The sequence below is a fragment of the Anabrus simplex genome, chromosome 6 (genome assembly GCF_040414725.1).
Source record: "Anabrus simplex isolate iqAnaSimp1 chromosome 6, ASM4041472v1, whole genome shotgun sequence".
NCBI lineage: Eukaryota > Metazoa > Arthropoda > Insecta > Orthoptera > Tettigoniidae > Anabrus > Anabrus simplex.
Window position 1 is genome coordinate 69,204,598 of NC_090270.1, and position 12,323 is coordinate 69,216,920.

A 12,323-nucleotide genomic window follows, 5' to 3' on the forward strand; every position below is an offset into this window, starting at 1 on the left:
CTGAGCCACCTCGCCTGGATGAAAAAAATTCACCATCAGAATTTTGGCCGGCAGGGTAGGAAATTTGGTGGTAGACAGCTTCTAATCACTAGATTGCGTGCCAAAAGCCTGGATTCAAATCCAAACCTTTTCGCAGTGTTCAAATGGAGTGAGGGGATATGATGATGTTGATGGTGATTCGGCCGTAGGGTGGAGACGTAAAGCATTGAGAAAGACCCCTTGATATTATTCGAGAATAGTAGGCTACGTGCCGAAACCAGGTTTCATTTCTCCCTACTTCATTATCTTAATCCCACATCCAGACCCACAGGCCACCCACGAGCGTCAGGTAGAAAGACCTGCACCAGGCAAGCCGAACACGTCCTTGGACACTCCTGGTACTAATAAAACACGATAAGTAGGCCTAAGTCATAAATAATTTCAGAGAATTAGGATCATTTCTTTTGCTAGTGGCATTACGTCGCACCGACACAGACAGGTCTTAAGGCGACGATGGGATAGAAAAGGGCTAAGACTGGGAAGGAAGCGGCCCTGGTCTTAATTAAAGTACAGACCCAGCATTTGCCTGGTGTGAAAATGGGAAACCACGGAAAACCATTTTCAGGGCTGCCGACAGTAGGATTCGAATCCACTATCTCCCGGATGCAAGCTCAGGGCCGCGCACCTCTAACCGCATGGCCATCTCGCCCGGTGGGAAAAGACGTAAACGCATCACCATGTTTCGCGTTGTAAAACGAGTTTCCCCCAGAAGTGTTATATAAAGTAGGGGAAGTAGCTGCTGATAGGACTTATTGAAATGGCATTGCACTTCGTTTAGCTTACCTTATCTTGGGTGATGGCACAACTTATCAAATGACAATTTGCTTGTCAACGCCGGTCGCATCCGGCACGGTTACAGATTATGCGGTCGCTAGTGGTACAACTCGCATGCGGCACGGTCGCATCTGGCACGCCACCGTTCCATACAAGAGTCCCCTCACGGTTTTTTACCAGGAAACGTACGTACTGTACTTAACGAAGGACACAATTGGTATTTCCTGTACACCTGTTGACAGCCGGCTACTCTTTTTGTGGCTTGAATGCACTGAAAGGGACGTATATTATGTTACTCATTAGAGACTCATTACTTGGAGAGTATTTTAGTTCATTAACATCGGTATAAAAGGCGTGATGCCCCTTTAAATGGGCTGCTTCCTTCCGCACTTGTGGACTATTGACGACTTGCCGTGAGAAGTTCCTTCAGGCACAACTCTATTTCTTCTTCTTCCGCTTCTCCCGCAACCTGGTGGGGTCACGGGTGCGAACAGTACTTCACACATGTGGATCTGGCCCTGTTTTACACCGAATATCCTTCCTTACGCCAACGTTAGGTGGAGGGATGTAGCCTGTTCATTATTGCGTTTCTGTGGTCGGTATTTTGCCTATATTAAGGGGACTGTACTGGAGCAGTCAAAATGCCCAGTCCCCAAGTCAGCGTAATTAACTAGAAGCAGTTAAAAAACGACTCCATTCGGAATTGAACCCGGTACCCCCTCAATCGAAGCTAAGTAGTCAAACCCCTCCAGGCACACCTGAACTGCTGTATTATTTCATCTAAGGGAAACCAACTCTTTTCTAGAGACATATCAAACAAATCTTTGTATATTTATATTTTGGTATATTTATGCCAAATATAAATAAATAAATAAATAAATAAATAAATAAATAAATAAATAAATAAATAAATAAATAAATAAATAAATAAATAAATAAATAAATAAATAAATAAATAAATAAATAAATAAATACACGACGGGAAATTATTAGGATTGATCCATTATTTATATTTTCGAAAGATTTATCCCCTTCCTTGCCAGAGAAGTCGCCTTTAGTTCAGCAGGCTCCGGGCTCGATTCCCGACAGAGTCAGGTATTTTAACTGTGTATATTTAATTACTATGGCTCGGGGACTGGGTATATGTCTCCCTCTTAATGCAAATAATTTGATCTACACAAAACACGTTAAACTACCGGCCATCATAGAAACATGCAGTACTGTAGTGAATAATTAAATCCCTCCACATAGGTTTGGTGTCAGGAAGGGCATCCAGCCATAAAACTGGACCAAATCCCTAAGAAATTGATGATAAGGTCAGGAAGAAGAAGAAAATTCGGAGGAGAATTTAAAGTATAAAAATGTGTTTTAGATTTCAACAAACATATAAAATGAAGATGTTATCAGAGTGATTCTTTCCTAAAATCTCCGTGAGTCAGTGGTCCTGTATGACAGTCTCCAATCTCAAGATTGCGGGTACAAGCCCGAATGAGAAATTCGGTTTTTAAAGGGTAGAGAAAAGTCCAATTAACACTCCATTTCGTACGATGCCGACATGTAAAAGGTCTTTTGTTGTTTCACACATTTGTTGTTTACCCAAATAAAATGAATTAAAACTCAGACAAAGGTCACCGAACACAGTTCCGGTTTCCCTGCAATCCGATAGAGAAAGACGGACCGCCGGAATTGACAAGCAAGTAGCGTTAAAAGACATCAAATGAAGATGTCTGCAACACAGTCGCTGAGATTTATTGGGACCGATAACCGATGTGCATTTGGACAAATTTTACGACCGGATGCCCTTCCTGACGCCAGCGCTATGTGAAAGGGTGTATTCACTACAGGGAGTTTCTGTGGTGGTTAGTAGTGTGGTGTAGATGAAGAAAAGCGTATTTAGACAAACACAAACATCCAGTACCCGACTCAGAGGAGCCAACCATACGCAGTTAAAAAATTCTCGGCCCAGCCGGGAATCGAACCTGAAGCTCACTAAACCGAAGTCTACAACGCTGGGCATTCAGCCAAGGAGCTGGACAGTCGATAAATCTTCTAAATGCACAGAACTACAACCTGTGTCTAAAAAGTTCGATGAATGGTCTCATGAAATAAAGATAACGTAAGTTACACACAAAACTCCTTTACTGGCCTTAGCTACAACTGGCCTTAGCTGTGTTAGCTACAACACACTTTTGACATCGACTGTAAAGTTGCTCTAAGCTGGCAGCAAACGCTTCTTTTGGAATCTCCCGGAGAACCCTTGTCACGCGTTGTTGGATACCACCTACACTGTCGATCCGGTGGCCTTTCAGAGCTAATTTAAGACGGGGGAACAAAAAAATCTGCCGGCACCAAATCCGGAGAATACGGAGGGTGTCGAAGAAGTCACCTGACGTCCAGCGAGAATCTGGGTCACGCGGATCGTGGTGTGCACACGGGCATTGTCGTGGAGGAGCGTCCACTGTCCACTCCGGTACAGTTCAGGCCGAACCCGTCTGATGCGTTGCAGTAGCCGTTTCAAAACTCCCTCGTAGAATTCCGCGTTGACAGGTGTGCCCTGGGGTACAAATTCATGATGAATGACACCATTGCTGTCAATAAAGGTGATCAGCATTGTCTTAATCCTGGACTTTATGCGCCGACTTTTCTTAGGAAGCAGAGAAGACGCTGAACATCACGCCGTTGACTGTCTCTTGGTCTGCGGATCATACTGGCAGCACCACGACTTGTCTCCTGTAATGATGGTTTTTAACACCTCCGTCAATGAAATCTCCAGACGATTCCATCCGAGTTTGCTTCTGCTCGTCTGTCAGGTTGTGCAGTACAAACCGGGCACAAATCTTCCGCTTTTTCAAATGTTCGTGAACAATTGTCCTTACACTGTCCTTGCCTACACCCACTTCATCTGCTATCATTCGTAAGGACTGTCGTCGATCACTCACAAACATCTGTCGCACTCGTTCGATGTTCTCTGGAGATGTGCTTGTGGTTGGTCGACCCGAGCGCGCTTCGTCCTCAACACCTTCCTTTCCATCTCGAAAGCGTTTAAACCAGTCAAAAACGCACTTTTTACTCACTGCTTGAGCGTGTGTTTCCGTTGTCGTTTTGCGTAGGTGGAAGCAAAACTACATGCTAACGCGTTGCTCCGTTTCGCACTCTATTGTGCGATGACACGAGTCCTCACACTGACTCCGTGCGATGTGTTGCAGCGTTCAACTCCATATAACTGTGTTGAGTTGACCGACAAGGGGGCACTCGGTGTCATGTCTCGCAATGCGCATCGTCCGAACTAGCACGGTCTACAAACTAGGCGACCATTCACCGAACTTTTCAGACACAGGTTGTATCATTCGAGGTATACCCACGTCACAAACGAGAAGTTACTCTCTTGTGTTGGGGGATTATATGAAGTCTTAACTTCACAAAACGCAAGGTCTGATATTCAGAAATGAAAAATAACATCCTGATACAACCGATCACAGGAGGCAGAGACAGAAAGGGAATGAGGATACTTGTGGAGGAATTTATCGTGGACGCGCATCCTTCTACCTCTGTTGATGAGTATGGTAGAACAGGCCTATAGTGGTGGGATAATCGAATACAAAATAATCGCTTATTCGATTTTTTCCATTCAATTATTTTTTCGATTGTTCATTTGAATTTCAACTGGAATGATTGGGGCAATTGAATAGTTAATATTTTCAAAATTATCGAATGAAAAGTAAACTTAATATTGTCAACCTCATCACAAGGAGATTAAAATTACCTATCTCCGTTCCCTTACAGGAGAGTGTGAGTGGGACGAACGGTCTCTGATAAGCCTTCCCTAAATAATAAGAACTCATGCTCCACGTGTAGGAATGAGTCATGCATCAAAATGCCATTGCTTGAAATGCTTAATTACTATAATATACTGCATCTCGCACTCACGGGCCCAAATTTGGAAAAAAGGTGTTATTTCTATTTTTCTTAAGAGTTTATCTATTCACTTATTTCAATCGACAATCGCATCCGACATACTTAAAACGAAAATTTTATTCATGATGCATCCGATTATTCTATGCGATACAACTGAATAATATTCGAAACTCACTTGATTATTTTATTCGATTACTTTTCGAATATTTAAATAATCGGATGGAGGTTATTCGAATATTAAAAGTATTCGATTATGCCATCACTACAACTGAATCATATTTGAAACTCATTATTCGAATATTTAAATAATCGGATGGAGGTTATTCGATTATTAAAAGTATTCGATTATCCCATCACTAGTAGAATATGTCCACACTATCCCCTGTCTGTTGTAAGAGGCGACTAGAAAGGGTCCCAGGGCCTCAACTTGAGGGCGTTGTTTGGTGATCACCGGGCCCTTAGGTGAGTGCTGATATTGCTTTCATTTACTTCTGCCAGGATCTTCATTTTCATCTATCTTATCTGACCTCCCTTGGTGAACACTTGTTCTTTTTTCCGACCCTGACGGTATTAGAGCACACGAGGTTTAGGGAGTCTTTCGTTTTCCTGCCCTTCGTAGCACTTCTCTTCCTTTTTGCCGATATATTTATTCTTAGTATTGTTATAACACTTCTTCCCCCGCCGCACTAAGGTCCCTTCTGATTAGTGTTACTGGAGGATTGTTGTCTATTTAGTTGTACTTCATCTTAAAACAACAATCACCACCATCGTCACCACAGAATCTGCTGCAGTTAAACATTCAATATATGACAACTCTGATACGATAAACACAAAATGGGGAGGATTATTCCACGATGGCTGCCAATTTTCTGTGCGGGGACCCGTGCACTATAACCTTATATAGGGTGTAACTGTGATGATGTTACAAGTGGATCAATTTGAGGTAAGAAACCATAGTCCGGAAATGTTCCAGTGAAAAATCATTAACAATCCAGATTGTTTAACGTCCGTCCGTTCTTAACAGATGCCGGTGTGTCGGAATTTATTCCCGCGGTAGTTCATTAACGTGCAGGAAGCCATATGAAAAACCTTGTGTATGAGACACCTGTTGAGACTGAATAGGATATCTTGACAAGAATTCTCGCTGCCTGAGACGCTGCTCAAACGACACCGGGGATATTCGAATTTGTACGACAGAACAGTGCGCGACGATGACATCCCTACATTGATGCAGCGGGACGTCATTTCGAAAATTTGTTATAAATGGAGCAGCTCGTGGAACGTGTGCAGGTAAACGGACTTGAAGGAGTAGAATTTTGTTTAACTTTTGACTCGATCGTTTCCGGAATACGGTTCCTTATCTCAAATTTATTCATTTGCCCTCCATCATCCCTAAAATTTGCAACATTATCACGAATACACCGACTGAAAAATTGTACCAGATGCTATGTTTCTACAACTCGTTCCTATCTGATTTATTCAGTTCCTTAACCGACAATATTTAATTTATTTCATTTTATTTTATTTATTACTGAATCGTTCTGGCTTCAAGCGGTAGTATTTTTTTTAATTTATGGTGTTAGGCCTCATAATATTTCCTTGTAGAGCCAGGCTGAGTACGTTGCTGGCCTTCTGAGCTCAAGTTGGCAGATTAGATCCCGGCTCAGTCCGGTGATATTTGAAGGTTTTCAAATACGTCAGCAACGTGTCAGTATTTTACTATGAATTAAAGGAACTCGTGTGGGACAATATTGCGGCATCTCGGCGACTCCGGAAACCGTAAAAGTTATTAGACCTAATGGGATGTAAAACTATTATTATTATTATTATTATTATTATTATTATTATTATTATTATTATTATTATTATTATTATTATTCGTAGTCTACGTCAGTTGCATTCTTTCTTATGAACGTACGTATTTAGCTCGGTGCGACGATTTTGCAAGGCTCTTCCTGTCGCCTACCTGTTCGTTGTTCCTTCGTCCCCAAGTGATATCAAATCTATTCCGGTGCTTTCACAAAGAGAGCAATCACTCCTAAATCACACATTTTTTTTAGATTTTTTTATTAAAAATAGGATTATTGAGTTGAATAAAAGTTATTTTGATACAGATGAGGCCGACGAGGTTAACCCCTGAATTGTGAGAATAGTTTCCCAACCCAAATGGAATTTGCGCCTCCCGCAACAGATGTAACCAACCAACAGACGCTGTGATTAGAATGAATTATTTAAATCAATTTTAATTAATAATAAATAAATGAGAGGTGGCATTGCGACAATTTCATAATAATGTGAATAATTTTATCATGAATTTAAATTATTTTATTGTTATCGACTTAACTACACTGACTGACAGAGCAAATGCAACACCAAGAAGGAGTGGTCAGAACTTTATGCCAATTGCAGGGTAGACTGACGTCACTGAGGTATGCTCATGATGTGAAATGCGCCGCTGTGCTGCGCACGTAGCGAACGATAAATGGGACACGGCGTTGGCGAATGGCCCACTTCGTACCGTGATTTCTCAGCCGACAGTCATTGTAGAACGTGTTGTCGTGTGCCACAGAACACGTGTATAGCTAAGAATGCCAGGCCGCCGTCAACGGAGGCATTTCCAGCAGACAGACGACTTTACGAGGGGTATGGTGATCGGGCTGAGAAGGGCAGGTTGGTCGCTTCGTCAAATCGCAGCCGATACCCATAGGGATGTGTCCACGGTGCAGCGCCTGTGGCGAAGATGGTTGGCGCAGGGACATGTGGCACGTGCAAGGGGTCCAGGCGCAGCCCGAGTGACGTCAGCACGCGAGGATCGGCGCATCCGCCGCCAAGCGGTGGCAGCCCCGCACGCCACGTCAACCGCCATTCTTCAGCATGTGCAAGACACCCTGGCTGTTCCAATATCGACCAGAACAATTTCCCGTCGATTGGTTGAAGGAGGCCTGCACTCCCGGCGTCCGCTCAGAAGACTACCATTGACTCCACAGCATAGACGTGCACGCCTGGCATGGTGCCGGGCTAGAGCGACTTGGATGAGGGAATGGCGGAACGTCGTGTTCTCCGATGAGTCACGCTTCTGTTCTGTCAGTGATAGTCACCGCAGACGAGTGTGGCGTCGGCGTGGAGAAAGGTCAAATCCGGCAGTAACTGTGGAGCGCCCTACCGCTAGACAACGCGGCATCATGGTTTGGGGCGCTATTGCGTATGATTCCACGTCACCTCTAGTGCGTATTCAAGGCACTTTAAATGCCCACCGCTACGTGCAGCATGTGCTGCGGCCGGTGCCACTCCCGTACCTTCAGGGGCTGCCCAATGCTCTGTTTCAGCAGGATAATGCCCGCCCACACACTGCTCGCATCTCCCAACAGGCTCTACGAGGTGTACAGATGCTTCCGTGGCCAGCGTACTCTCCGGATCTCTCACCAATCGAACACGTGTGGGATCTCATTGGACGCCGTTTGCAAACTCTGCCCCAGCCTCGTACGGACGACCAACTGTGGCAAATGGTTGACAGAGAATGGAGAACCATCCCTCAGGACACCATCCGCACTCTTATTGACTCTGTACCTCGACGTGTTTCTGCGTGCATCGCCGCTCGCGGTGGTCCTACATCCTACTGAGTCGATGCCGTGCGCATTGTGTAACCTGCATATCGGTTTGAAATAAACATCAATTATTCGTCCGTGCCGTCCCTGTTTTTTCCCCAACTTTCATCCCTTTCGAACCACTCCTTCTTGGTGATGCATTTGCTCTGTCAGTCAGTGTATTACCAGTCCAAATTATGTTTGCGGTACCCTCAATAGTTTATCAGCATCCATTGATAGAAAATAGAACACATGCATATGCAGGCAAGAAATGATAAATGACATGAACGAAATACCGTGAGCGCATACGGTTAGGCGAGTCATTGTCATTCGTAACACTCGACTGCAGTATTGGCACACACTCTTCATCTGACGCGAGTCAAGGATTTTACGAAATCACGAGTGATTCTCAAACCTAACATGGCCTACAGCATGGGTGTCAAACCTTGCCAGCTGTAAGCTCAGTGCTCGTGCTCGAAATACAGCCGAACCACGATATATCTCTTGTGTGTCCTTCGCGATCTCAGCTCTGCGCCTGACAGCTCCATAACACGCCGCAGCCCGGATCTTTCCAGACTCTACGAGGTGACTGCAGTGCGCTTGCTTGTGACGTCAGCCAGCGCTATAAAAGGAGCAGCATTCCGCTACTTCCCAAGGACTCCCCAGTGTCCAACGCCAGATTACACTGCAAGTCGAACACGGAGGCTATCCCTGTTAAACATGTGTATCGACCAGGTGGACTGAAATTCTGGTTGTGAGGGCTCACCTCTAGACACTGCCTCACCTCCCACTTCCTGTAGCCACGTCGAGCCCCGATGTCAGTATTCTACTCATCCCTCAATCCTCACTTATGCTCCGACATCAACATTAGTACTCTACTAATTGTGAATATTTATGTCAGCTCCTGACAAGCTTACGGTAGTTACTAGCATTCTGTTAGTACGAACTTTCATTGCAAGTTACACTAGTAATTCTACAAGGCAGATAGTTTTCGACTATCTTGAACTCTCTCTTATTTCACAGACTATCTCCTCAAGATAGATTCGTGTGTATATAGAACTCTCATGTGTATAAAGTGTATATTTCAACAGACCCTCAGTCTACTGTTAATATCATCATTAATTGCGCACAAGTTCATCCAGCTTCAAGAAAAGTTTAATTATATTTATGTACATATTGTGTAAAAACTTACTGAAGCAATAAATTTATGTTGTGTTTCTGTATACCGATTCCTTGTATACAACAATATCGAAACTACATTACTCGAATTTTCAGTATCTCGAAGAAACTTAAATTTCCGGGCCGTTTGTCCTACTTTTCATGTGTGTTTATTTCTCTATTACTCGAAATTGAAGAAAAAATACTCTGTAACTCGAAGCTTGTGCAACATCTTAACAGTGAAAAACGGCATTTGTGGTTTGTGAGAAACAGTTAACAAATAAAGAAAGGATTACAGTGATGCTGGGAGCTGATATGACGGGAACAGGGAAACTTAAACTTCTAGTGATCGGAAAATCGGCGAATCCTGGCTGTTTTCTCGGGTATGAATTAAATACCGGTCACATACGAAAGCAACCCCGAAGTCGCGGATGACAAGCTCTATTTACGAATCTCGGCTGCGTGGTATTGACGAGAGTTTCAACGTGAAGGGAGGAAAGTTTAACAGTAACAAACAGAAGAGACTAGCGGATTTTTTTCAAAGGTGTTAACCGAGGTATGTTTCTTGTTTCACTATTGCATGCACTGTATCCTGTCTTCTAAAAAGTTACGATAATAAGGGTTATATACAGGCCAGAGTAAAGTGTAGCTTCCACTGAAGTCCCAGTCAACATCCATGGCTGTGACAATATGGAAGCTGCTGGGGTATGGGCGGTGCTGAGTAATGACATTCACAGCACGACTAGTGCATCTGAGTGTTATGAAAGGTGTTGCTCATAGGGTCAGTCGTGCTGCAATAACACTTTCTGACCCTGTAAGGAAAGCAATGGCAAACTACCTCATTCCTCATCTTGCCTAGTACGCCTCATTTTGGTGCTGCCATTGGTTTTTGCTGTTTCCTTATAACCGCATAACCTTTGGTGGTGTTATTTGAGAATCCAACCAGCCTCTGGGCTGATGACCTAACAGACACAGACATAGTTAAAGTGATGCCGTAACATAGAGTTTGTTTGTAAATTTTTAAACACTGCTAAAATTATTGTATTCACTATAAGCCCGTAGATACATATGATTCAGTTATGTGCTCATAAACGGTATTCTCTATATCTTGAAGCTTCGATAACTCGAAATAAAATTTAGATATCGACGTTGCACGAGGACGCAAGTCGCTTCCACTCAGTCGGTGTGAACTTCCCCACGTTGCTGACTCAGGGATGTGCATTCACTTCTGATTTCTTATGCATTTGTTTATTTATTTTAAGAACAGAATATAAAAATCTGAGTGAAGATAGAAATACGAACCATGCAGAGAGTAGTTTCGTGGACAATTAGAAATTAATCATTGTGTAGGACAGTAATGTAGGGGTTCAGCGAAGAGGAGCCTGGAAGAGGATTGACCCAACTGCTGTAGTTGAGATGAAATGGTGATAGGGTGGACAGAATAATATTTATTGTAGCACTGGCGATAGCATACTTCCCCATAAATCATCTGGCAATGGCTGCAACAGAATTCTGGCTGTAAACGGGTCGCTTGGAGGGGATTATCGCATTTCTGGGTGTGATACATGGTCCTTGCTACTGGGAATTCTACAAACGGCACGGATGGCCATACACCATCCCATATGCTTCGTCGTGAAGCTAAATTCTGTATCCACAATCTTCAGAGTATTGGAAGTGAAAGGGGCGTTACCAATACTCTTCAGAATGAGTGCTTTTTGCTAGCACATCCGAAAATCACCTTAATTGTGAGCTTTCTACAGCCAACTTCATGAGCTCAAGACAAGTTACTTTATTCATCAATAGACATTCATTTCCACTAAATGGAGTTCGTGAGTACAAGCTGGTGTACCGCTCACCACCTATGCTCCAGATTAGGATCGAATCCCAGTACAAGCAATCGGTATTCAACTGTGCTTAAAGTAAAAGGGATGGGGTGACACATTGAGTCGATTACCCCTATCTTTAACCCCATAAACATTACCATCACCGTGAATGACATTTTACGAGACCCTATTTTCACGGCTTCTTTTAAAATATGAACAAATTGAAAGGACGGTAGAAACTGTTCTTCTTCGAATTATTATTATTATGTCCGGCTCCATGGCTAAATGGTTAGCGTGCTGGCCTTTAGTCACAGGGGTCCCGGGTTCGATTCCCGGCAGGGTCTTGAATTTTAACCGCAATTGGTTAATTCCCCTGGCACGGGGACTCATCACGACGCGCAGGTCGCCTACGGGAGCCGAAGTCCTCGGACACATCCCGGCACTGAAAGCCATACGCCATTCCATTTATTATTATTATTATTATTATTATTATTATTATTATTATTATTATTATTATTATTATTATTATTATTATTATTATTACTACGCAAAGCCGTAACATTTGGAAGGCAGCTTCATGGTCCACGAGTAGGGAGTCTGCCTCCTACTCGGAATTCCCGTCTTCGATTCCTACCCAATTCAGAGACATTTACCTGTATCTGAGGCTGGGAACATGGGAACAGTTGAAGAGTTAACTGACAGCCAGATTGTGGCCCAATCTAGTAAGCCAAGAATAATGGCAGAGAAGATTGACCGTGCTGATTAAATGTCACCTCGTAATCTGCAGGCCTTCAAGCTGAGGAGCGGTCTTTGGGTACATCAAGAGCCATCAGGGTTGTAGTGCCATGGAGTCTGGTTTCTTTCATAACTATTTTGAAGTACTGGATCCCACGATATTTCCTAAGTTAAGCAAAACACTGGGTGGGGTAACTACTTAAAAATCTCAATTAACCCACTGCTAAACTGGGGCGAAACGCTGGTAATTTTACGATTTAAAAAGCCTAAAGAGCTTTCTTTATTTTTTACCTGA